At 43.9% G+C, this 23,644-nt stretch overlaps 1 long non-coding RNA gene across 1 annotated transcript; it reads right to left on the bottom strand.

Moving 5' to 3' along the window:
- Positions 1 to 16,083: 16,083 nt before the first annotated feature.
- On the bottom strand, positions 16,084 to 20,097 carry LOC144313447 (uncharacterized). Its single transcript, XR_013379093.1, has 3 exons — positions 19,940 to 20,097; positions 17,150 to 17,390; positions 16,084 to 16,284 (listed from the first exon to the last, which is right to left on the bottom strand). It is a non-coding gene; the product is annotated as an uncharacterized LOC144313447 (long non-coding RNA).
- Between the last annotated feature and the right edge of the window lie 3,547 nt (positions 20,098 to 23,644).

A 23,644-nucleotide genomic window follows, 5' to 3' on the forward strand; every position in this document is an offset into this window, starting at 1 on the left:
ACAATCCAAACAAATGTCTGTCTCCTGAGAGAAGAGGCCCAATAAAGCATTATGTAACATTTGCGGGCGAAGGCTCTATTTGCACCTGTCACCTGGCTTCTTGCAGCTGACCAAGAGTTCATGTGTGTGATCTTTTGTTTTGTTTTGTTTTGTGTGTGTGTGTGTGTGTGTGTGTGTGTGTGTGCGTGTGATCTTTTTGCCCTTCCACTCTCTTCGGACCAAAAGAATGTTTCATTACTGTGTGAGGAGAACAGCCATAGGCCCTGAACCGCTCCTCAGTCTGCCAGGCTTTATGAAACACTCTTCTACTTGAGTTCATCTCTTGAGAGCTTATTGCGCATGTGGCATTTCTCGTGAAGTGATCTGGTGCCTGCCGTATCAGAGTATTGTGGGAAGAAAAAAAGGAGCCCCATTTTCTTTATCTTGTAGCAGCAGTAAGTCCCTGGGGAGCATTATGGCCAAAGCAGAGGCCGGATGCTGTCCTAGTGGGCTTTTGCTTGGGGTAAGAGAGACATAGTTGACTATAGGAAATCACCCTAAGTATCATCACAGGTCTCCACAGCTCACTAACACGTATCTTGTGCAAACATCACACCCCTGGTGTGGCTTCGAGCATTTTCAGTCTTTAGAAAATATAAAAGATGACCAAACTGTTTCACACAGGCATAAGGATGGGGTTACCTCTGAGAGCTCCGGGCATCTCAGCCCTACCTTTCCCCCATCGAGGCTTACTCACTTGAAAATGAACTCACGTTCTCAAACCAGAAGCCAGGAAAGAACTTCTTAGGTGGCGGCTTCTGTTTCTTGCTCTACAGCACACACTTCCCCTAAAGGCAAAGGGAAGTCTGCCTATTTTCTTGGAGTTGGTGGTAACATACAGGGAAGACAAAGCAAAATATCTTGATGAATTACCCAACTGCAATATGGAACAAATTGGGGTGGCCTCCACATTTTTTTTTTGGCTACTATAAACAAGAGAGTAATAAATATTCTAGAACATATATTTGTTTACATATTTAAGATTAGCTCCTGAGGGTAAATTCTTAAGAGAGAGAGATTACTGGAGTGAGGGGATGCACAAATAACATTTTTAATAAACACTGTTAAGGTTAACTTGCCAAAAAAAGTATGGTCATTTACATTCCCACTAACAAGGCATGGTTGTTTGCCTCTGCGTATCTTTATCAGACTGAGTGTTATCACTTTTTTAAACTTTGTCAAATTGATAAGCATTTAAAAAATCTTGCTTTTGTTTGCAATTTTCTGATTGATAGTGGAGACAAAGGCTCCCCCCCCCTTAGTCATCTTAATTGTCTATTTATATTTTATTTATCTGATCAGGGAGTGTTTTTCTTACTGATTTGGCTTTTGGTGTATTAAGGCTGTCAGCCAATGAGTCAGTATCAGCCTCTAAGGGTAAGAGAGCACCCTGAAACCCATAAAAATTAGTTATTTTCATCCTCAACTAAAATGGGACAGTCACTTCACCAGAGTGGTCACTGCTCTGAAGTCCCCAAAGAACTTTAGCCGTGGGACCCAGATCACCCAAGCTAGAACAAGACTACTACCCATCAGCTGGGAGCCCAGGGCCCCCCGCATCCTCTCTACTTGCTGGGCTCACCTCCAGAGGGCAAAATAAGCTGTGCTGTGTGTGGTGCGAACGTCTCTCACACCAGCCCAGTGAGTGCGGAGCTTTGGGTGGGGGTGCTGCCCATAAAGAAGATGTACGTGCGACAGCCGTCTGTAAATCATTATCTTAAGGCAGGGTTCTTAACCTTTTCCATGACACAGACCTCCTGGACAATCTTTAGAAGCACATGGACCTCTTTTCAGATTCAGTTTACATGCACAAAGTGAAATACTTAAGATTACAAAAGAAACGAGCTATGTAAATTGTGCTTGTCAAAATGGTTTCTAGAAACAAATTTGAGATACAGAAATATAAATACACGTCTTTCTTATGCCATCCAATGGGAACCTCTAGCAATTGGGTCTAATAACTACCGTAAATCTGGAATTCAGTGCCAAGGCTAACTATTGGCAAAAAACTATGACGTAATATAAAAATATTTGATTTCTAGTTGTGGTGAAGTCACGGGTGACACTAATACTATTGCATTGTATTGACTTAATTCGTACTTGAAAGATATGCCGAGCCTTAGAACTGTTGGAGGTTGGAGAAAATAAGATACAATTTTTATTTTATTCTATTTATTTATCCATGAGAGACACAGAGAGGCAGAGACACAGGCAGAGGGAAAAGCAGGCTCCATGCAGGGAGCCCGACGTGGGACTCGATCCTGGGTCTCAGGATCACGCCCCGGGCTGAAGGCGGCGCTAAACCGCTGAGCCACCCAGGCGTCCTGATACAATTTTTTTTTCCCATCTGAGTTCATGGACATTCTGAATTCAAAGGGTTATGGGCACCTGGGTGGCTCAGTGATTGGTTGAGCATCTGCCTTCGGCTCAGGTCATGACCCCGGAGTCCTGGGATCGAGTCCTACATTGGGCTCCCCACGTGGAGCCTGCTTCTCCCTCTGCCTGTGTCTCTGCCTCTCTCTGTTTTTCTCTCATAAATAAATAAAATATTTTAAAAAGGGGAGGGGGAAGGGAGGATAGTTAGGAGCCCTTCTATAAGGGACAGAACCACCAGTGCGAATTCAGAGGAGAATTATGCTTCTTCACTTCCTTTTAGAAGGCTCTAAAATATTTGCTTATCGTGATTTTTGCTGTACGGAAGTTTCAGACTTTTATAGAGTCTAATTTTAACTTTGTGATTTCTGATATTTCTGCATGCTCCTGCTTTATTGGTAGGTGGGGGCTTTCAATAGGAGGAAGCAAAGGTAAAGGTGTGCTAGAGTTCAAAGAAGTCAAACCCTCCTCTCTGGGGCCCGCAGGCCTGTGGCTGGTACGAGGCAGTCTCGCAGACAGTCATCTATAACTTCCAGCCAAGCCTGCAGCTGTGCAGATCTGAAGGATACCAATGCCCTAAAATGCTAATAAAGGCCTTTCCCAACCAGAGAGTATAAAAATATTCAAGCATGTCTTCTTCTAGTATTTGTATCATTTAAAATATATTCACATTCTTCTATCCGGAGTTTATATGGGTATAAGGAAAGAATCAGGAATCTGGCTCTCTTATTACCAAATGGATGGTCAGGTGTCCCAGGACTCTTTCCTCTAGTGATTGCAGATTCTGTCTTTGGGATATACTAAGCTCCTGTGAATGTTTGAGTCAACATCTAGCATTGCTTTCCATTCCATTAATTAATATACTCCACAAAGTTTAGCTAATTAGCTTTATGGTTCATTTAATATTTGATTTTTGTGGGTTACTTGGAAATAGAACAGTCATACATGGCGCACTGCTCTGATGCAGAGGGGAAGAAAGGAGAACATAGTCTCCTTCAATGTGACCGTGTCTCTGCTCCTCCATGCGGTTCCCCATCCCTCCCCGGGTCTTTTCCCCCTGGGCACAGTCACTCTGGCCTCCCTGGGGTCTCTCTTCAGATTCATTCCGAGAATAGTTCTTACTTGACATGTTTCCATCATCTGAACATCCTGTTCTCAATCTTACAACTAAGCAGCTGATTCCCCAACTAGACTGTGATCTCGTCATGACCATTTGTGTGTCCAAACAAATTCAAATTTTATTCTGTAGTCGCAAAGGCATTTTTCTGAAAGATGTTATGCGTCACACGAGGTAACCGTGGGGTCTCTGGAATGTGGAAATTGCCAGTGTTTGCTGTTGACAAGTGACCCCTTTCCCACTACCCACCCACCCTTGCTTCATCTTTCCATCTCACACTATTTCACATCTCACTTTAAATGTCTTTATTCGCAGAGTTAATAGGTCCTGGGTGTATGCTCCCCATGTATAATAGTCTTTAATGATACAATTATGTTTTTAATTACTAACTTCATATTGCTCCCTTTTGCTAGAGTCTAAGTTCCATGATGACTATGACTATATTTGCTTTGCTTGTTTCTTTCTGCTCAGCACCTAGTTCAGAACCCGGCACATACTAAGAGCTCCGTAAGTCTTTGTTGACTAAATGGCAGTTAATGCTAACCCCAGCAAGGAAGGCAGTATAACATCATGATATGAGCTTGGTTTAAAGTCAGAATGCCCGGATCTAAATCTGTATATACCATTTATTACCTGTATGACATTGGGCACATTATTAAACTTGTCAGTGACTCAGTTTACTTGCCCATAAAATGGGGATAGAAGCCTTTATAGCATAAGGTTTTATGAGGATTAAATATACAATGTGGCCACAAGAACTCAATGAATGTCAGCAACGTATCATCATGATTATTACTGGAAAGGAAGTCATTTGAAAGAAAATAAAGGTAAAGCATAGAAAATACTAAAAATCTCACTTCACACCAAGTTATTTCTTGGATTCTTTCAAGTGGAACAGAAAAAAAAAAACAAACCCTAAACTCTTCAAACAAAAGGAAAGTTTCAAGGAAATCATATTTGGCAAGGATTCCTCTAAGCATCAACTCTCCAGTAGATGAGATAAGTGGACACATGTCCCTTCCTTTTTAAACACATGAGTTCTTTCTTCCTTTAGCCAAAAATTTTTCCACGGAGAAAAAGTTGCATCGTCACAGATGAGCTGCTAACAATGCCAACAAACTTTATGACATAGCAGCTCACTTCTGGCAAAGAGCCATAGCTAAATTGAGTAGGACACTTGTTGGGGGGACAATGGCTAGAAGAAGCCTTGCATTTGCTTGCAGCCTGCTGGCCAGTGATGTCAATCATCAGCTCTCAAATCCACACCATGTGCCACAATGTGAGAAGTACCATCATCTTTGTCACCATCATCAGCATCTTTGCTATTCGTATTTACTAGTAATGGCACCTGGCACGATAAACCTCCTGAAGAGTCTACTTCTTGACTTGCGAGCTCTCTTTCTACCCTGACGCCTGCCTGAGTAACATAACCTTTGCCCCGCAGCGCGACGTCTCTGTGGAAAGAAAAAGCCAAAACTAGGGAATCTTCGACCATTAAAGAAATGAGCAGTTCGTGACACCAGGATCAGCAACGTAATGTGTCATTTAGGCGAAAAAACAAAACTCTTGTTTGACTTGCCATTTCATTTCATCAAATGTCTTCAAAATCTAAGGATGAAAAAAAAAAAAACAAAAACCCTGGCTGTGTGCCTGAGAGATCCTATCTCTTCCTCCCTGAAAATCCTCTTGAGATGCTTCCAGAAGCCTGGCCTGATGCTGGAAGGCTATGGACCCGACTCAGTGCTCCCAAGGCCCAGTGTTTCCTGACCCCCTGACCCCCTGACCCGACGCCCGGAGGCATTCCTCATAAGCATCCACTTCCACGTTCTGAAGTAGGTGGAAGCCGGGCCCCAAAGTACCTCAAAGTCAGTCAGAAAGCATGGTCACAGCCCAGGCACCGGGGGTCGTGTTGGTTTTTAAGATCCTATTTATGTATTTATTTACTTATTTGAGAGAAAGAAAAAATGCAGGAGTGGAGGGAGGGGCAGAGGGCAGGGCAGGCTCCGGGAGGGCGCAGGCCCTCGAGGTCATGACCTGAGCCCACACCCAACCCGCTGAGCGCCCGGGGAGGCGCGAGGCCTGGAGGAGGCGCCGGGCAGCTCCGCCGGAAGCCGAAGCGCCATCTGAGGGACGAGGCTCCGCCTCAGGGCGAGGGCGGGGGCGAGAGCGGGGGGCGGAGCTCCGGCCTTCAGGAGCCGCGTCGCAGAGCAGGGCGAAGGGCTGCGGAGGTGACACGTGTCGCCGCCCGCCCTGGACATGCGCATTTACAGTCTCTCTCTTTTTTTTAAAGATTTTAAAAATGTGATGATGTAGAGCGAGCACGGGGGGCGGGGGGTCGGAGGGGAAGAGCAACGCCCCAAGGGAACAGTCCCGCGCGAGCCTCGAGCTCGGCCCTCGCTCCCGCCGCAGCCCGGCCGGAAGTCGGCCCTGTGCCCCGGCCGGAAGTCGGCCCCGCCCCCTGTGCCCGCTGTCCCTGCGGAGTGCCCCTCGCTTGGCTCCTGGTAAGGGGCCCCGCGGACGGGAGCTGCCCGGGCGTCGGTCCCCGCGGCTGCAGCGGCCACCCCGCGAGGGCAGCGTGGCCCGGAAGCCGCTGGGCGCCTGCTGACCTTCCTCAGACCCACTTTCCGCGTTTGGCGGTCACGCGGCCTCGGAAAAGCTACTGACGAGCGTTGGCCCGAATGGCGCAGCCGGCAGCCGTCGCCACCCACATCCGGCACCGCGCGAGCTCTGCCGCCCCGCCGACCGTACGCTCCTCTCCACGACCTGAAGCCAGAGGCGATGGCGGAGGAAGGGGTGAAGGGGGTGAAGGCGGAGGCGGCGGAGAGGTAGGAAGACCTGGGCGTGCGAGCGAGCACCCAGGTCCCGAGGCCGCGGCCCGCGCTCCCACAGCCCCGCCGCCTGGCCTGGGCGGGAGCCGGGGCGCAAGGGGAGGGCGCCGCGCCCAGGACAGCCAAGAACGCGGACCCCGGCATCGCCCTTAAAGCATCTAGCTGTTTCTCTTCAGTTTCGGGGTTGGATTTTTCGCAACACGACCTACGTTCGGGCCAATTTTAAAGTTTACTACGGCTCCAGCTGTTAGGCAGTTACGTAAGAGCAAAAGGGATCAAAGGACCCCGAGAGTGGAGAACGCATGTTCCCCTGATTGCGTAACCGCCCCCCCCCCCCCAGCGGGCAGACCCCTCGGAGGAAGAAAAAGTCTTCTTTTTTTTCGTCCTAAAGGAAAGAAAGGAACCATGAAAAATGTTGTTGGACTCACATTTAGGGTGCTCAAGGGTTTTTTCAAAAGAAAGTTGCAAGTTACTAAAATAGATGAAAGTAGAAACCAAATTTCCCCCTCAGTAGAAACTTTAGGGGGCCTTCCCTAGAAAGTAGGAACTAAGCGTGTCCATTAAAACGACGTAGTCCATTACACCAGCGTGGTGTTCTGATGCCATTGTTCTACCAGCGTCTCTCTTCCTGTTGGTCTCTTGTCCTTTCAGGACAGGGCACTTCTCTTTCTGTCTTTGCCTCCCTGGTCCTTGGCATCACAGCAAAATCCCGTAAGCATTACAGCCTGAACGAGGATCATAGAAACATGACTTGAGTCCCCCCGCCTCAGAAGCCTGGACACCTCTTGCGATTAAGAGTCAGAGACTTGGTAGAGGCCAAAGCTGGGCAAGGTCAGGGGACAGAAGTGTGTAAAGTGTTCAGTCTCTGGACATCGTTAGCAACAACTCCAGGACATCTTTGGCCTTTCAGAGGCCAGTGTCCTGACCTGTGCAATACAGGCACAGCCAGCTGCCAGACCGGTTCCCCCACCCAGAGGCTCAGCGGCTGATGATTGCCCTACACCTGGGTCTAACTGAGCCACATTCCCTTCAGGATGCCCGACCACCACTTGGAAAATTCTGTTCCCAAGCCCGAGATGCACTCAGCCTGTTGGGACAGATGATTCAGATTCATAACACCTACTTCACACGTCTAGGAAGATCCCCTCTCAAGAGAGAGATTTCACTCCCGTGGGAGGAGGGAGAAGCTGCGGAGAGATTCCAAAGAACTAGAGAAGGATGTGGAAAGGCAGCAAGGAGAAAGGACAGGATCATGCCTTCTGGCTCTGAAGAAGGCACTTCTCTCTCCCTTGTGGTGACGCGGGCACTCGCTGCCTCCCTGGTCTTCTACTCCACCACCCACCCCTGGTTAGCCCTTCCATTTTTCTGGTCTCCACGACCTATCCAGGAAAGTAAAGGAGGATTCACACACTTAGTAAAATGCTGAAGTGGAGGACCACTGAAAACCTTCTAGCTCTCAGACTCTTTTCATGACCTTCTCTTGGGTCTCTATTCACACTTTTTCTCTTAGGACCCTCTCCTGCCACCTAGAAGCTTCAAATTGATTTCCTTGTTCCACTGCTCTGCCTAAAGCCTGCAAGTGTCCTCCCAACCTTCCTCTATCCTGCTGATGGCAAGTCTGCACCCCTTAGACTGCCTTCTGTCACCCTGAAAACTGTGGCCTAAACCTTCCTCCCCTGCCTTATTGTCCCCTCACCAGGAAACACTACCACCTTCTGAATCACGCCCATCTTTTGACCACCAGTCCAAGGAACTTCTGTCTTATTAGTCCAGTGCATGGGAGTATTTCCATATTCTGAAGTCCTGTAGAATGAAGAGGCTCACAGTCTCTCCCAGGTTTCTATGCCTTGCCAGAACCAGCTTATCTCAGTATGTAGGCCACATAGTGGCTACTAAATGTCCTGGAATTTGAAGGGGACACCTGTAGTGAGAAGAGGACTGAGATAGAGGCCTAAGCCTGTGGAACCATTTGGCTATTTGATGGCTCTGTGGTCTTGCAACCTAGTAGGGGAAGAGGTGGGTGCACGCCTCAGTAAGACACACCAGAAACCTGGGATTGCAGATTATTTTACCTGTATATTCAATATTATAACTTTATGTTTGTAAACACAAATCACTTTTGTGACAAAAATTGTAGAAAGTGGGGTTTAACCATATCTCAGTGGCTGAGTGCCTATAGAAATTGACTCCATTTTCAAAAAATTTTTGATTCTTTTTTTTTTTTTTTTTTTTTTTTTTTTGAGATTTTGTGTATTTAGAGAGAACATGCACCTGACCAGGGGCTGGCGCAGAGGGAAAGAGAGAGAGAGAAGCAGATTCCCAGCCCAGCTGGGAGCCCGACATGGGGCTTGATCTCATGCCCCTAAAATTATGACCTAAGCTGAAATCAAGAGTTGGATGCCTAACTGACTGAGCCACTCCAGTGCCCCTAAAGTATTCATGATTCTTAATCAAAAGTGAAAGGCTTGCTCCCCTTTAAGGGGTGAGGTAGATCAGAATTTCTGGGAAACATGAGATTTTTGTGGTTATTAATGGAGTTAAGAGATTAGGAATACTGGCAACTTACTCTATCTTAAACACTATGTTACATAATATGGAGAAAAAAATATGTTAACGAAAGGGTTCTTGTGAAAGTTAAAGGAGACAAGATCTGTGAAAGTATTTGCAAACATGAAGTTCTGTTTCAGTGTAACATGTAAGTAGATACGAGAGGTTCTCATTATCTGAGGTTAATTAGTACCAGAGGAGGCTTAAACTGAATCCTTTTAAAACAGGGACAAAGGTGGACATAGGAAATGGTGGAAAATATGAAAATTAAAAGTAAAAATGGTGAAAAATGTTATGAAGAAAACTTAATTACCTTATACTTAATCAACCTTAGAATGTTCTTGTGGCCATGTGCTAAATCTTAGGTCAAAGAATTAATGTTGGGGATTTGGGACACAATTTGTCTAATAAAATTGTATCATAGCACAATACAATTAATTTTATTTCATGTTTGGGTTTCTCAGCATGCCCCCAAAGAGAATTATTTCTGCAAAAGCATTAAAAGATTTCTCAATTCTCGAAGGACTGTTTTTCTTCATGGAAGTCCCATCATGTCACCACCTTCGCCAATTTTCTCTTTTCAATAATTGACTGATAAAACCTTGCTAGATTTTAATTTGTCAGGAACTTTCTACCTGATTGACTATACCTCCAACATCAATTGCATTGATGTTATAAAATCTGGAAATGTTTTCTGTGTACTTTTGTGCTTTTGGGTTTTTTTTTTTTTTTTGCATTGTTTTCCTGGTGTATTTTCAACTGGTCATCAAAAAACTATTGGACATACACATTGATATTATGAGTGGAGGTAGATACTTGAGTGGAAGAGGGATGTCAGAATGGGTCATTTCACTTTGTGAATGGTCAGTTTATTCATTTGTGTGTGTGTGTGAGTGTTATAATGACTTACTCCCTTGTATAACCTTGTACCAACAAGGCTTTGGATGATGAGGTCTCAGGTTCTGAGGACCCAGTCTCATATTTGTATTTCTGATAATATCTCTCACATCGCCTTCCTGAAACAAGTACTTGACTGCTTGTGACTGAATAAGTAAATGATTGATCAGGGGAGTGAATGAATGAATGAAGGGACTGGAGGAAGTAATGAACAGCCAGCAGCTCTGGGCTCCCACTGCAAAATTTACATTTCGGTAAGAACGCCACGCAGGAAGAGCTGTCGCAGTGGAATGGGATAAACATAACACCAGACAGAGAAAGGAATTGAGCCTTACGCCCAGTTTCTCCATCTACGAAACAGAACCACCTTCCCAGGGCTCGTGATGAACCCGTGCATGTCCCCCGCGGCCTGGCCCTTGGCAGAGCTGTAAAGGAATATCATTGCTAAAAATAACTATTGTGATAAATTCGGGCCTCTGCCCTGTGTTGAGGAACGACTTTGACTGGAGGCCCTACTATGTAGTTCAAGATCCTCACGTCATGGAGGCCCCAGGGATCTACAAAGCTGTGGGATGAACATGCTTCAGCATCGCAGGACAAAATTTTATATCAAGATTTGTAAAGAAGGATTCTGTCTTTGAATAGAAGGCAAACTTTAAGCAGCCATTTTACAGCAATATTTGTTTTCTGGAAGATTTGACTTTTGCAGACAGTCTTGAGGCTGCAGGAAGCACGTACCCCCCACCTGTCAGGGGTCCCCCACTTGGGTGGAAAATTTTAGAAAGCTCTCTGTCCTGTCATCCTCTCCACAGCTCTTAGGATGGGTCCATCTTTGTCGTTGTTTTGCGGTTGAAGAAAGTGAGCAACAGGAAGTTGTGAGTGAAAGCTTGCAGACCTGTTCCCGACAGAACATGTTTCCCCCTAAGTCCACCCGCGGACAAGGTGATTCTTCTTGTCCCTGTGACTCTGCCCTTCCACTCTCTTCTCTCCCTTGGACTCCACGTCCTCGCCAGATGCCCAGTCTCTGCAACAGCCCGGGTCCTAGCTTCCCAGAGGAAAGCAGCGTGAGGCCGTGTCTTCTCCCTTACGCCCTGTCGGGTGCAGGGGTAATGCAGAGCGGCTCCGTTTCCGAGGGAGTGCTGAGGTAGGGCCATGCTCCCAGGAGGACCGAATTGCTTTCAGTGGAACATCCCTTCTCCCCGGGACTATTTGGGCCAACACGGGCCACGTGGTGCTTTTTGAACGAACGATACTGAATGCACAGTTTCAGGTGCATCGGGCCAGTTCTTTTCCCCCCGAGAGATGTCCCACTAGTGTGGTCACAGCCCACTTTCCCGTCCTTCCCCATGCAGGTGGTGAGTGGGGAGTGGAGGCAGGTGGGGCCTCCTAGAGCCAGTGGAAGGCAGCGAATCCTGAGATACTCTGACGATCAAGACTGAAAGCCTTGAGTGCCCACGAAGATGAAAAAGGAGCCACAGCCTTAAATGGCTCTAGGGAAGGTCTTTGCCCTGAGGGGGAACTGAGATTCATTTCAGGAACCTGGGGTGGTCTGCTGTCCCAGCATCCTACCAGACTGGAAAAACAGTCCTCCAACATCCCTGCGGCGCAGAAAGAAACTAGAACCATTATCTTAGGAAGTCGGTCTGTCAACAGAAGAGTCTTGGCACTTCTCAAACACAGGAATTTATGGGCTGAAAACAGCCTTAGAATCTCCAGCACTGGCCTAGCACTGCAGCCTGAGAATAAACCACAACAGGACATAATATTCTTTCCTCCTAAGCTCCTATATAATTCTGGTTTGAATGCGTCCATACTTGTGGTTTCTATTTCTGCCCTCGTTTTGCCTCCTAACCTTCAGAAAGTCTGGTTCTCAACCTTGAACCCTGTCGGTCCGTCTCGACCTGGCCCCCACATACACACAGATGATATTGCTTTGATTAGGATTGCTTCTTATGGGACAACTGGAAGAGTGTAGAAACGAGAGGCAAGAGGTCTCACCTCACCGGGTCATCAGGGCCTCCGAAGGGAAATCAGATAGAATTCAGCTATCTGAGGGTCTGTCGGAAACAAACATGTGGGAGCCTAGGCTGAGGTTATTACATGAAGAACACATTCCCATTTGTTCTGTTTTGTGTTTTAAGGTTTTATTTATTTATGAGGCACAGAGTGAGGCAGAGACACAGGCAGAGGGAGAAGCAGGCTCCCTGCAGAAGCCCAATGGGAGACTCGATCCCAGGACCCCCCGGGTCACGGCCTGAGTCGGAGGCAGATGCCCAACCGCTGAGCCCTCCGGGTGCCCCAAACACATCACCTCTTATAAGAGGAACTGTGAGGGGAGGGCAGGCCGATGAGAGCAAGCATTTATGTGGCCCCTCTGTGTGACAGGTACCTTCCCCGTGCCGCAGAGAAGCCTCTAAACAAATGAGCCTGTGCTATGCAGACCTGTTCTTATTCACACTATACAGATGAGTAAGTTGAGGCACAGAAAAATTATTCGCTGAATACACAACTGATTAATGGTAGATGTAGCATTGAACCTGGCATTGAGGCTGCTAAGTGTATGCCGTTCACTGCCCTGCGGGGCTCCTTTTCTAGTAAAGGCTGGGATTTTATGTACCCATCTAATGTAGCCTGAACCCTCTATTTTCTTTCATTATTACTTTCCTTCTCATTCCTTTTTTTCCATTTTTTTCTTTCTGTCTCATGATTTGCCCCCAGATAAAACCAGTCCTTCCTCAGGGCCTCTTCTGTACTTAAGGTGACATTGTCAGGTGTTCAGCATCCACTCAGCCTATGAGAAGGCACTGGCACTGTATACTTTTGGAGACAGAATTTGTTTAGTTAAAGCACAGGCAGCAAGGGCGTCTGGGGAGCTCAGTCGGTTAAGTGGCTGCCTCTGGTTCGAGTCATGATCCTGGGGTCCTGGGTTCCAGCCCCATGTTGCTGAGCTCTCTGCTCAGTGGAGAGTCTGATTCTCCCTCTCCCTCTGCCCTTCCTGCTCATGTGTGAGCTCTCTCGCTTGCTCGCTCGCTCTCTCTCTGTCTCTCAAAGAAATAAAAACTTTTAAAGAAAATAAATACAACAAAGCACACACAGCAAACATATCTCTTTTCTTTATGTGTCTTAGAAGACTTTCTTCTGAAAATTCATGAAAACCTTATCCTTTCCTCTCACTGGCTAGGTTGCAGCAATGCCCTTGCGATTTTTGTCTTTATCCATCTGTAGCATTTTAGGGGCTTGATGGGTTTCTGGCTGCCCTCAATTCAACAGAAACCCTGTGACCCCCAAGTCATCCATTGAATGGTAGTCGTTTCTATGGTGATTTTCTTGTCTGTGGTCTTGTCTTTTGTGTGTGTGTGTGTGTGTGTGTGTGTGTGGTTTTTTTTTTTTTTTTCTTTTTTGAGACTGAGTTTTCCATCAAAACAAAACCAGATTCATCTGTTCCTTTCTAGCCCATTCTGTTCTTTTGAGGTGGAAGTCAGCTGTGCGGTGGGGCTGGCTCCCATCCCCTGTTAGACTGTCAGCTGCTGGGAGGATGGCACCGACGATTGCACCTTTGCCTGGTGCCTGACAAGGCCTGGCCTGCAACAGGTGCTTAGTAATTGCTAGCTAAATGAATGAAAAGACAATCCAGGAATCCTTTCTGCTACATTGGCCATATTCTCACCTGAAACTTACTCAATTGCCCTTTAGTTTAGCCAAGAATTGTTTCTTTGTGTAAGTGCCACTATTAAATTAGTGGAACCCTGACACGAGAATGGATAGATGTTGTAAGCCACACAACTGCCTTACACTTCAGGATGTCAGCTGACAAACTATTGAATCCCAACCCCATCCCAAAATGATGCTAACTGATGCTATGTGAAGGTTTATTATATTATTTTCTCCACTTTTGTAATATATTTGAAATTTTCCATAACTTTTTTATAAAGACATTTTTTTAGAGAGAGAGAGAGTATAAGCCAGGAGTGGGGAGGGGTAGAGGTAGAGGAGAGATAGAATCTTAATCAGGCTTCACAGAGTGAAGACTGACCCCAGAACTTAATCTCACCACCCTGAGTTCATGCCTGAGCTGAAATGATGAGTTGGACACCCAACTGACTGAGCCACCCAGGTGCCACTATAACTTTTATTTTTAATCTACCCACAGGAAATATTCTATTTAAATCAGGATAGCGGTGATTTTAAAGAGGTTAGTCTGCAGGAGTCCACTCAAATCTACTCTTCCATCCATATTGGAGTACTGATTTAAAAGCAATTTAGGAGCACCTGGGTGGCACAATGGTTGAGCATCTGCCTTCGGCTCAGGTCGTGATCCTGGGGTCCTGGGATTGAGTCCCACATCAGATTCTCCACAGAGAACCTGGTTCTCCCTCTGCCTGTGTCTCTGCCTCTCTGTGTCTCTCTCATGGATAAATAAATGAAATCTTTAAAATAAACACGTACATACATACATACTAAATAAATGCTACTTAGTAAAAGGGAGCTTATGAAAACATTTTAGTTTAAAACTGGATGAGTTCTTTGAAAATATTGGTTCTTTATCTTCCTTATGGAATGCAGTGTCTGGGGAACTCTCTTGACCCAAAGTGATCTATCAGTTCTGAGGTGTTCAAGGAATCTACGTTGTAACACTGCCTTTCTCTGAGGACTCAAATGGTACCGTTTAAGTAAATAAAATAGTACTCGTGAGACTATCCACTGGAAATTTTGGATATATACGATGATTCTGTGTATATGCGTGTGCATGGGTATAGATTAGACAAATATTTACAGCGAGAGATCTTTCCACTTAAATGGGAAAAAAATGTTGGCCATGCCATTACAATTTTTTTTAACATTGATAGTTATAAATGTTGAAATAGCAGGTTCCTCTTTATCACCCTGTGATTAGACTTTTCTACTCTATACTTGCGCTCATTGGCTAAGGCACTAGAATACCTTTATCTCTGTTCACATGTCCACCTCAAACTGGACAATGGCTTTTTATGGTAGTATCCATCCTCAGTTCACTGGAATTTTAAAAAATAACTTACATCAAGAAAGGAAATAACCTGGAATTACTTGTTGTTTGTGATTTTAAGAAGGGAGTGGGATCCAGGCTGCATAGACTAGACTGGGACCAGTGATTCAGTATACACTGCTTGCTCCCATTGTACACATTTCTGCAGTTCTCTGGTGCCTCATTTCCCCACTTTGTTTAACGTGCAGAGATCATTCAGTTCAGAATTGAAACCCATCAATTTAGAAGTACAAAGATTGTTCATAACATTTCCTTTTGGGGTTTTTCCTCAAATACACAATTTCTAAAGAAATTCATCCAAACCCCTTGAGAAAAACAGCAATAACACTTATTCCTCCTTGAAATGTATCCTTTTTGTTGTTTTTGTTAAAAAGTCTGCTCCACGTTTGATAGTTTTCAATTACCCTATGAATTCCTTTGGTATTGTGATTTGAGAAGTTTCTGGAATTCCCTATGAGCAGGGAAACATTTATGTGAAGACAGTGGCATCAGAGGAGATGGGAACACATCTCTAAATTCAATAGCCGAGTCTTAGTAAAGTGAAAGCTGGCAGAAATGCTGGTGAGACTGGGTGTAGGACTTGGGTCCCTAACAGAGATGCACAGGAGGAGGTCACAGCTGTCTTAAATGACAAACAGATTAGATTCTTCCAGAATTGGAGATGGTCAGAATTCTGGGCCAGGCAGAGGCAGTGGGAGTAGCTGATTTTCAGACTTTGTGCATATCGTATCTGATCTGAACTGGTTCAGTATGCTTTCTCCAGAAGAGTTTAAAAACTGAGTAAATATTAAGCTGATCTTACTGTGTGAGCCAAACCCAATTAATTTTGGTCAGTATAATCCTAACAAACTAAGATGATGCAAATGGAACATTCTGAGTTCCGCTGACCCACTTCAAATGGAAGTATATTTAATTCAAGCCAACGCATGACTTGTTGGGCATAGTCGGAATTATTTGTTTTAATGTTACTTTACTGCATGTCTCCATGTTAAGCATATGCCTGGATGCCTTCGTTCAACCAGCCTGAAAGCTACAATATCCTAAAGCAGAGCATTCAACTGTTAGTCCTTGAGGGAGTACAACCTTTGATCACAAGTCCCTTGGCCATCCACTCTGTGTTACCAGATCAAAAATAGGGCTATTTATTTCATTTGGCATGGATTAGAGAATTAAGTCAACACATCACCAAACACAAGCTACAGAAGATGTGGCTCAGACCAGGATCCTAATGCAGTCCCAGAGAAACAATTTTTATGGCACATAAAGTTTTTATTATGCATAAACTCTAAATTTATTTTTAATTTTTTTTCAAAAAAGGCTGTCAGTGGGAGGATTGCTGGCCTATAGCAAATTGCAGATTGTAAAAATCTTTCCACAATGAGGCAACATCTTTTTCCACAGTGACTCTGGTCCAGGTTCTCACAGCAATGTTCTTACCACGCTGGGTCATGGCCAGGTACCTTGGAAGTTAGACAAATAGAGCTAGCTAAGGAAATCCTAAATGATAGTTTGTCACTATGTCCTTACCCATCTCCCTCCCAGACCCCAAACCATTGGCTTCCTTGCCACTGGGCCAGTACACATCCTTCCCTCCTGTTCCACTTCTTCACACAATGGCCAGCATTCTGTACTGCTCTTGGCCTATGGTTTGGCCCAGGCACACGGGGCATTGGAATTCATCTAGCAGTGAGACTCTCATAACCCAAACTTCCTGTGCAGACTTCAAACATACACACACACACACACACACACACACGGACCAGTTCTCATGGAGCAAGAAAACAACACAAAATACACAAACTCTCTCCTTAAACCTGCCAGCAATATCCCAATAAACCCTCCTTTGTTGCTGTGGATGGAAGAAAGACTTCTGGGACCCTTCTTCTCTATTTGCAGGATGGAGCATCCTCCAAACCCCAAAAATGTAGCCTAGATTCTTTGTAGGCAGTCTCCCTAGTGAGCTCCAGATAGTTTCTGAAACAAAAGGTCAGCTTCTGAAAATACTAAGATTCGTTTTTTGTTTTTGGTTTTTTGTTTTGTTTTGTTTTGTTTTTTAAGCACTTGGTTTTCATTCTTCCCAAATCTGTTTTCTGCAGAAGCTTCCACTCTGGTAGAGAGAATATATTGACACACAAGTAATTATAAGACTTCTATGCACCAGAAAAGGAACACAGGACTCAGGTCTTTTCCAGAAGAGACTTTAAACAACTGCCATTAGATTTTCTACTCAAAGATGCAAAAGCTTCCTAGAGAAAATGACATTTGACTTTCACCCCCAAAAGACAGATTTAGTCATGATAGCCTCAACAGAAGCTCCTTTCCTACCTCAGGTATAAATACTTTGCAGAGCAAAGTATTTGCTTGATGGCAATACATGGTGCTTGAGCGACCAAGACTTGACTGTACCCATTCATCTCTCTTCTTCCCTACAATGCTGTTTAGCACCAGCTCTGAATTCCTTAGGCAGAAGTTCTATTGAATAGATCTAGTCCAGGCCTTAGGCAAGGGAGGCCAAATAGCAGTCTTCATTTTCCTTTGTCCAGTTTATGGCCTCTGTTCAAGATGTCTGGAATGACAAGTCAAGGGAAATGTTATTTCTCTTTGCCTCCCCTTCCCCCTCTCCCAAGGTCAAGGACTTTGTCCTGTTCTGAGGAGGTGGGGCACTCAAAGATGTCTCCTGTTCTGAACCTATCATGTGGCTAATCATGAAATTCTTCCTCTTTCTCTAGAATTGAAACTCTTGAGTTACAAAAAATCCTCTCTGGCAAAAGTAAACATGCTTTCTATTTATGGACTAAATAGCCGAAGAAGCCATTAGAACCAAGAGCTCCTGAGAAAATTAAGATCCTTGGGTAGCAGGACCTCAGAACCACACAGTATGCAGCAAGCCACCATGAGTCATTTTTTCCATCAATAAAAAGTTCTTAAAACTAGTGTGTACAGTAATTGGACAAAGATCTTACACTCCAAACAATTAGAAGAGCCCTGGCTCCCAGACACTAAGGATAACTGTAATAAAATGAATATGCTTGAGCAAGTCTCTAGGAAGTATGCTGCACCAAGCACAGCTAGCAAATGGGTGGTAACTAAGGCATAACAGAGCAAGTGTGTGCCTTGCTTGTAGGACCAGAGGCCTTTCACAAGTCTTCTCAGGTAGTATGATTTGGGAAGACTGCATAAAAGCCCTTTAGTTCTTCTACCAGGATGGATAAAATTCCTGCCAGCAGAGATTCATTATGCGAGAGCTTTGGCTGTCCATTCTTATTTATTTATTTATTTATTTATTTATTTATTTATTTATTTATTTAAAAAATTTTTTTAAGAAATGCAGATGCCCCTGGAAGAGGCGGTATGTCGTTAACAACCACTTGGAATGGCAGATGAGCAAACTTTCCTAGACAGTGGGAGAATGAATCAGAGGATATGAATTCTGGTGGAAAGATTATTTTGCACTGTGTCAGAAAGGGGCTCAGCAGAATTAAACCTGTGAGCATGTAAATCAGATTAAGAGGAATCCTGGATAGCCAAAATTTTTAACGCATAGTAGTAGAAGCTCTAATGGCCTGATTTCTTCTGTTCTTCACATTACAATATATCTCTAGGACTCCAGTCTCTTCCAGCAAAGGCTTTAGGTAATTGCAATTATTATTTTTTTAATTAATAGATAGATAGACATAAAATTCTACAATTTTGTACAGCTATATACGCCTATACACACACACACAGTTCTGTCTGTTTTCATGGCATGCAAGCGTGTTGTCTTCCCCTTTAAACAGGATGTTTCCATCCTCTCCCATCCTAGCCAAAGGATAAGATAACCAACCAACCAACTGTGCTGGAGGCACCTCAGGCATTGCAGGCCTGCTAATAACAGCTGCCCACACTCCTCATTTCATTGCCAGCCTGGCTCCTATTTCTTATTCCTACTTTCTTCCAGTTCTGCTTGGCCCTTGCTGGCCATGTGTCTGCTTTTACCTTTTGGATTCTGAAAGTGAGTTTTGTTTTCTCTAGTTGTTTCAGCCCTAGCCTGAGCCCAGCAGCTGACAATTTTGCTTCCTGAACACTGGGTGAAATCCCCACATAATGCATATTGGCTCTTGTGTTGCCCCGAGGGGCTTGGAGAGGCAGGGTTTGAGGGGTTCAGGCTGATGGGCTTCTGATGCTAGTTCCCTGCGATGCATGCTCATGACAGGTTCTCCTTGTAGAGAAGGAATGATAGAAATATTGGTCCCCAGCTATGGTGAGCCCTAAGAAGTTTGGAGAATTTTATAGCACAGAAGGGTATAGTAACATTTTATTGACATTTACTTATCTTTTTTTTTTTAACCCTAATTATAAAAGTAACGTGTTACAAAAAAAAAAATAAAAAAAAAAATAAAAATAAAAAAAAAAAAATAAAAGTAACGTGTTACTATAGTAAATTTGGGGAAAAATAGAAAAAAGATAATTTAAAATTTTTCATAATGCCATTACACAACCATAATCTCTAAAGATTTTGGTTTATAATTGTCCAATATTATTTCTTATATATAGTATCTGTTTACCTAGCAAAATCCAAGTCACACTAGTCATTCTAGTCTGTTTTTACTTGATTTTGCTTAATATATACAGTGAATATGGTCTTTAGTTATATTTGAAGTGTTCTATAAAAACTCTATGAATTCAATATAATGGGAAGCTGGATATGAATATATGTGACAGACATTAATAAATAAGTAGGTCAACTAGAGAGAGCTATAAAGCACAATTTAAACGTGACTTGGTGATCTAGGCTTACTCCCTTTGAGACAGTGTCACTTAGAGGAAGCAAGTCCTGACAGGCAGACCTGGACCACAAGACAGAGATTGAACTTCACTCTAGAGCACTGGACTTGGGGTCAAATATTTGAGTTGTACTTCAGATCAGTGGCACGTTCTTCAACCAATCCCTGAGCTTTTCTCAGACTGTTTACTAGTCTATGAAATTAAACTCTTCATCATGACTCTTGGGTTGTTATGAGGATAAATGAGATAATGCTTTGTGAACTAGGAAGTGGTAAGTGATTGCAGTGGTTCTTTGTCACTGAAAAATCAGATCGTTGAAGAGGGCTGGCATTTCCTTTCCTTTAAGCTCACCTCATTGCTCAAATGGAGTGGTAGAGAAAAGTTTCCAGGAAAATCTCTAGGACTCTGAATATTCCTTCCTAATGTCGACAGGGTGAATGTTTCTGATTTTTCTCCCTGTTAAGATGAGCAGGATGGACATTTCCTAGTCTTCCTTTCTTCAAAGTCCCTTTTCTAAGAAAAACAAAAATCAAAACAAAACAAAAACAAATAAAGAAAAAGCTCAATAGTTGAAAACTCATACATGCTTCCACTGACTTAAGCTAGGATGTTAAATATAAAACTCTCTGCCTGAAAGCTTAAAATAAAATTTTATGATAAGACAAACTTTAGGAAACAACTTAAAAATGTGTGGTCCCCAATAACATCAAACACTAGCCCTTTGATTGCCATGTATGTATGGAAGGGTGGGGAAAGATAAAGAAACCCAGGAAATATGGCTCACTGAGAGACTCCATTCTGCCCACAAGACTATAAAACGGGTTTTCTATTCTATCTCATAAATTAAAAGACTGTAAAACAGGGGATTCATATTCTATTATATAAACTAAAACAAATGCATTTATAATGACCAGTCACCTGTGGCCTTACCTTCTTCTCTGTTTATGTGTGTTAACTTGCGTCCTAATGCTCAACTAGATAATGAGCCCAATGAGGGCAGGATACACTTAGTATGTACTCTATGGCCTCGCAACTCTTGTCACAGCAGGAAGAGCTCATTAAAACCTACCATTCCAAAATACACCAAAATCTTTTCAAAGTCAATAATAAGGAAACAACTCAATTAAAAAATAGGCAAAAGATCTGAACAGACACTTCACCAAAAGGATATGCAGATGGCAAAAAAGTATAGGAAAAGATGTTCCACATCATAAGTCATTAGGGAAATGCAAATTAAAACAACATTGAGATATCACTTAACCTCCGGTTAGAATGGCTCAAATCCAGAACATTCACACCACCGTGCTGGCGAGGATGGGGATTAACAGGAACTCTCATTCATTGCTGCAGGAATACAGAATGTATTTTGGAAGAGAGTTTGGCAGTTTCTTGCAGCTATGAACATATTCTTAGCACGTGATCTTTGCACACCTTGATATTTACCAAAGTGAATTGAAAAGATGTTCACATTAAACACACACACACACACACACACACACACAAATGTTTATAGTAGCTTTACTCATAATTGCCAAAACTTGGAATCAGCCAAAATCTCTTTCTGTAGGTGAGTAGGTAAACAAACTGTGGTACATCCAGACGATGGAACATTGTTCAAGTATAAAAAGAATTGAGTTATCAAGCCACAAAAGACCCACAGGAAACTTAAATGCATACAGCAAAGTGAAAGAAGCCTGCCGAAAAAGACTGCATCCTGTATAATTCCTACTATCTAACATTCTGGAAAAGATAAATCAATAGAGACAGTAAAATTGGTTAGGGAAAAATTAGATGGAGCATGGGAGATTTAAGGGCAGTAAAACTACTCTACATTAAGACTGTAGCAGTGGACACATCATTACACATTTGTCAAAAGCCACGGAATGTACAACACCAAGCGTGAACTGGAAAGCAGATGATGGACTTTAGTTAATGTAACGCACCAACATTCACTCATTGGTTGAAACAAATACAGCATGCTAATGCATGTTAATTGGGAGAAGTGAAGGCTGCGCAGGGAAAATAGGAGTGCATCCTGGACTTTCTCCTCATTTTTTCTATACAGGCAAAACTCTGAAAAAATAAAGTCTAGGGGCAGCGGGGTGGCTCTGTCAGTAAACATGTGCCTTCGGCTCAGGTCATGATCTGGGGTCCTGGGATTGAGCTGGCTTCTCCCTCTCTATCTGCCCCGCCCCCCTCCGAATAAGTAAGTAAAACCTCTAAATTTTTTTAAAAAAAATAAGTGTATTAATTACTTTTTTAAAAACCCAGTTGATTGATTGGCTCCCTTTATTGGTGAGACATGGATCCCCAGAGGGTCTAGCTACTTTTTTCCTAACAGGAAATGAAACAGACCATGAGAAGTATGAAGAGCTTCCCACTGAATATGAAGTGCAAAGACACTATGGAATATAAGTTTATAGGGTTGTCTGCCAGTCGGCCTCCTTTCTTCCTGAGAGCCTTGGTCTCTTCTAAAATAGAATGTGCTGGAAATTTCACATGCGTCGGTAACAGAGTGGCTCCTCCCCACAGTCTCATGAGGGATGTGCCCTTGTGGCCCTTGTGGCCCTTGTGGAGCATAAACGCAGACAGGGAAAGGCAGATTCAGTGCATCCCTTGCTCTTCTCCTGGGGGTGTCTGACTTGTGCAGAATCATGGGTAACTTCCTAGCCAGATGAGAAGGCCTTTCTACAAAGCCAGGGACATTTTAATGTATTTGCCGTATTGATCTTTGAACTCTTCATTAAATGAGATGTACATTTGATGGACTGGAGATGTAGGAGCCAAGAAGAGGATATTCTGGGTCATATGGGGTTACCCCCTGGGAAAAAAATAAAGGAGGTAGATGGAGAAAAGGGGGTGGGGTGTATGTGTGTTGGAGTGGGGGCAGGGAGAGGGAGAGAAAGAGAGATGCTATCTTTCCAAAATCTTAAAGCATGGCTGTTTCAGTATACCTACCATGACTTGAATTCTGAATTTACACATGGCAGCATAGGGCTGCTTGCATGCTTGGGAGGAACTGAGGCATGATCCCATGCTTTGCCCACTCTTTTATTTTTGCCCTTTTGCTCGCCCGTCTCCCCCAAGCTAGTATATTTTCATAGTATTCTTCACTGTGGTCACCATAAGATTCTAATTAACTGGGAACCTCCTTCTGTCCTCCAAACCCTTTCTCAGAGTTCACATTTTCCATAAAAGCTTTCCAAAGAAGGACACATTCCTATTTGATTCATTGTGATATGTAAGGTATCCCAATCGTGAAGCTGGTTGACACTAGGCGTCCCAGGAAGAGTTAGAGATTCAGAACAAATAAGAATGTTAACCCTCGGAGGAATTTAAAGGTCCTGGAGACCAGTTTCCCCTTTTTTTTTTTTTTTGTTTTTAAGTATGAAGAAACTAGAACTTGCAAAGTAGCTTCCTCTGTGTCACAGAGCAGATCTCAGACTCAAACTCACATCTCTCAGAATCTGTTTTCTCTCCTCTTCAGGGCAGTATCCTGGATGCAAACGTCATTTCAACTTTTTTTTTTAGTTTTAAAAAACATTCATTTTAATCACAAAGCACCATTTCTTTCTTTATGCACTCATTTATTCCGGATGTGCTTGGGCCCTGCTGGCCCTAGCAATACAGGTGGATGGGACAGCTGGGGCCCTGCTGGGGTCCACCCACAGCCTGCAGCAGAATGGGCAGGAGGGCTGCACCAGAACCTCAGCCTGCTGCCCAGATCCTGGCCTCGTGGATCCTCTGTCAGGATTGGCCACTCACTCACCTGCTTTGAGCCCTTCGTTGGCTTTTCATGTCTCTAAGGCTTTATCCGAAATGTATTTTCCATAGAATAGCATTTAACAGTCTCTGTCCTCCCCCTCTTTCCTACCTCTGGCCCCCACCCACCCACCCCCTTCTTCTCCAGGCTTGCAACGCACCTATTCAAGCTGCTTGCTGCTAAAGACAAGGGGTTATTTTACTTACACTGCCTGTTCATCTGTCTCTCTGCTTTGGAAGGCCTCTTTCCCAGTCCGTGTGGGAGATACCTACTCACTAGTATCTGGTTCACCT

Source organism: Canis aureus, chromosome 5 (genome assembly GCF_053574225.1).
Source record: "Canis aureus isolate CA01 chromosome 5, VMU_Caureus_v.1.0, whole genome shotgun sequence".
NCBI classification, from domain to species: domain Eukaryota; kingdom Metazoa; phylum Chordata; class Mammalia; order Carnivora; family Canidae; genus Canis; species Canis aureus.